We start from the raw sequence: 4,250 nt of genomic DNA, 5'->3' as shown, positions 1-4,250 counted from the left end.
CTTGGCCCCGCCCCCGAAGGAGGGACTCCCTGAGCCCGCCCCCTCCTCCCTCCGGGGGCTCAGCGCTGGCGGATCTAGACTTGAACTCCGCAGGGGACGCTATCCCGCAAAGCCTCGGGCCACACCACCTCTACTTTGCGGAGGAGGAACAAAAGAGCTTGCGTGCTACTCAAGCGCTCCCCACCGCCACCACCACTTGGGATAAGAGTACGTGAGAGGAGCGAGGGACCTCTGCACTGATTTTGCACTTAACGAAAGCCCCTTAGGGACCTTTTTTGAAATCCACGTTTGGCTTTATGCTGTTGTAGGAATGTAAGTCCCAAGAGAACTTCAAAAACTACTTACATTCGCAAATGCAAAAAACCGTGAGTAACGAAATGAGTCTTTGCACATTTTTTTTGTCATCTTATTTTCTTCTAGGTGTCACCTGCCCAGCTACTTTTATGTTCACTACAATAAATAAGTGATTGCCCCCAAACATTTACTTTTGGGTACAGCTGGCTGGAGCTGGGCAGTGAGGTCCTACCCTAAAACACAACCTGAAACCTCAGATACTGACAGTCATGTCTGCAGGCTCCTTCCAAAACTGGTCATTCAGGCAGAGAGGATGCAATTGCTGGAGCAAGACTCGCTCGGTCACAGCATCCCTGCCCTTTGCTACAGGACCCCTCAAAAAACACAATTCTATCCAGAAACAAAAGTCCTGATGCTCCGTGGTCACAAGTGCCTTTGAAGTTCAATGTTCTCAGATTTCATTAGTAAGAAAATGTTTGCAGGTTTGGGGCACACCCGGTTTAATTTCTCCCCAGATCTGCCAGAGATGGTTTTGATGAAGGATGGAAAGGAGGAATTTTGATGTTTTGAAATATGAGGTAAAAGATTATACAACTAGTAGGGAAGGGCAAAATAAAGGGGTCTAAAATAACAGTCTAGTCAAGAACTTGTTTATATTTTATGATAAGTAATTTAAAAATAAGTATAATAAAAGAAACAAGATGTTAAACACCAAATATTTACTTGTATATAAGTATAAAATGGTAAATGAGAATTTATTTCAAGAGGAAAAGAAACCCAAGTACAATAAATGTGAAGCAGTAAAAGTTCATTTTTGCTATTATTCATATTTCATAGATGTTTAATATTAAATAGATTTCAGATAAAATATACCAAATAAAATCTGTCAGCTATTTACGGTCCCTGTACCCACCTCACATTTACACCTGTATTAACACTTGTGGGTGTGAGGTGGCAGTGTTGTAGGCACTGTTTAGATAGAACACATACCATTAAAAAAAAAAAAAATGTTATCCAGAGGAAGCTAATGGGTGGTCACAGATACATATAACAATCAGGAAGTAATACATGTAACAATCAGACAAGGCATAACTATATAAACAGATTTTAATATGCTTATTGTTGTTCCTCTGGAATATGTTAAATAGCACACCTAAACCAAATACAATGTAGTATAATGAAGCCATAATCAAAACATTAGCAAGTTATTTTGCGAAGTTTTAATCATAACTGGCTATTAAAAAGTAATACAAGTAATACTAGTGTTCCTGAAAGGTTTTCTATAGATCACATTTTTATAAGCTAACAAATTTTCTAATGATTAACTATGTTAGAATCAAGTACTATTTTTTTAAAAAAGTAATTCAGTGCTAATAAAATAGCCTTCTAAAATAGAGAATGTTGGAACAGTCACTCTAGAAAACAATATAGTATTATTGAGCAATATTGAACCTGCACATTTTCTATGACCCAGCAATTCCACCTCAAGAATGCACTCAGGGGGCTTCCCTGGTGGCACAGTGGTTGAGAGTCCACCTGCCGATGCAGGGGGCGCAGGTTCGTGACCCGGTCTGGGAAGATCCCACATGCCGCGGAGCGGCTGGGCCTGTGAGCCATGGCCGCTGAGCCTGCGCGTCCGGAGCCTGTGCTCCGCAACGGGAGAGGCCACAAGAGGCCCGCGTACCGCAAAAAAAAAAAAAAAAAAAAAAAAGAATGCACTCAGAAGAAACTCTCATACATGAGTACTGAGAGTCACATGGGAGAATATTCACAGCAGTACTGTATATATATAAATAGTCATTGACTGGAAACTTTAAAAAGATAATATCACTTAATATCGTAAATGATAACTCATAACATAAAATTCAGAATGGTACTTACCTCTAGGGACAGAAAAGGAAATAAGACTGGAAGGAGAGTATAAATAGACTTAGTTCTTTAATGGTATTGACAGTGTTCCTTTATTTTAAGGGCAGTGCATATACAGGACTTTTTTTGTATCTGTGTATATATAAAAGATTTTATAATACATGTATATATATCAGTATTTATATCAGTACATTAAATGCCAATATATTAAAACATCATAAACATTTTAAAAGAATATACTTAAAGAAAAAATACAATTTAATGTAAACATTGACATTCAAAATGTCACACCCTGAAAATATGTCCATGATATGTCATGTAAATAAAGCAGGTTGCAGAACATTATATATAGCTTAATTCCCTTTTTTTTTTTTTTTTTTTTTTTTGTTGCGGTATGCGGGCGTCTCACTGTTGTGGCCTCTCCCGTTGCGGAGCACAGGCTCCGGACGCGCAGGCTCAGCGGCCATGGCTCACGGGCCCAGCCGCTTTGCGGCATGTGGGATCTTCCCGGACCGGGGCATGAACCCGTATCCCCTGCAACGGCAGGCGGACTCTCAACCACTGCGCCACCAGGGAAGCCCTTAATTCCCATTTTTGAACAAAGAAAACTCTGTGTATGTGTATAAACATGTGCGGTATATGATTATATGTCTATGTCTGCATATAGTTGTTAATTCTGGGGAGTAGTTAATCCTGGGGAGTAAAAGGAATGAAGAATTTACCTTTCTACTTTATTTGGTTTCGCAGATATAGAGAACAGACTTGTAGTTGCCAAGGGTGGGGGAGGGAAGGATTGGGAGTTTGGGATTAGCAGATGCAAACTATTATATATAGGATGGATAAACAACAAGGTTCTACTGTGTAGCACAGAGAACTATATTCAATAACCTGTGATAAATCATAATGGAAAAGAATATGAAAAAGAATATATATACGTATAACTGAATCGTGTTGCTGTACAGCAGAAATTAACACAACATTGTATATCAACTATACTTCAATAAAATTTTTAAATATATTTAAAGTAACTTCTCTTAGGTCATAATAGTTGCTTGGAAGAATAAATTCTGATCATTTAAAAAATGGTGTAAATCTATATCTATTGACAAAGAAGAATTTTGGGACATATTATTGAATAAACATGCAGAATACAAAACAGCATATATAGTATGAGCTTATTCTTATAAATCTGTGTATAACTGAGAGATGTTTGGAATGTTTACCAAAATGTTTAGTTGCCTCTCAATGATTTTCATTCTTCCTTGTACTCTTTTGTATGACTTGAACTTTCTACATGATTATGCATTATGTATTATCTTTGGCATTAGGGAAAATATACAGCTATCTTTATAATGTAGAAAAATGGGGAAATTTTACATTACAAAGTGAAATGATTATGATATAGGTACTGCAGTTATGTATGACTGAATGTCATATGACTGAGACTCTTGGAGTGTTTAAGGGAAACAGCCAGCAGCAGATCCCAGAAAACACCAGCAAAAACAGACTCCCAGAGGATGAGAAAATAGATTCACTGAGGATGAGAAGTTCATGTGAAAGTGAAAATGTTTGTTGTTCTAAACAATCAGAGCAGAAGTAGAGATAAAAAGAACTGAGGTTGGGTTAAAGCTATAGGGAACATAATAGAAAGAGGAGGTACAGAATGTCCAAAAGAATGTCTGGGAAACTCAGATATGAAAATCTCAGAAAGTAGATAAAGAGCTCACCTAAAATCCAGGGGCTATGTTTCCTGTGTGCAATGACTAGTGATGATGCCAGAGAGCACAGGTCTGGGGCAAAAGCCCTGTTTAGAATAGAGAAGCAAAGAAAGCAGGGCTACACAAAAACTACAAAAAGGGCCACATAGAATGAGACAGTCTGATCGTGGCACCTGAAAACCTTTGCACTGTGAAATCTGGAAAACTACCTTGGTCTCTCTTGCTCTTCCTTCACAGAAGACACTTGAAAATGGTTGGAAAACACAATTCATTTAATAATGGATTAAAAAACGAAAGAAGAAAGGTAAGCTGGGACGAAGTGAGAGAGTGGCATGGACATATATACACTACCAAATGTAAAATAGATAG

This window comes from Grampus griseus, assembly GCF_964374135.1.
Source record: "Grampus griseus genome assembly, chromosome: 14".
Taxonomy (NCBI): Eukaryota; Metazoa; Chordata; class Mammalia; order Artiodactyla; family Delphinidae; genus Grampus; species Grampus griseus.
This window is presented reverse-complemented; position numbering follows the sequence as displayed.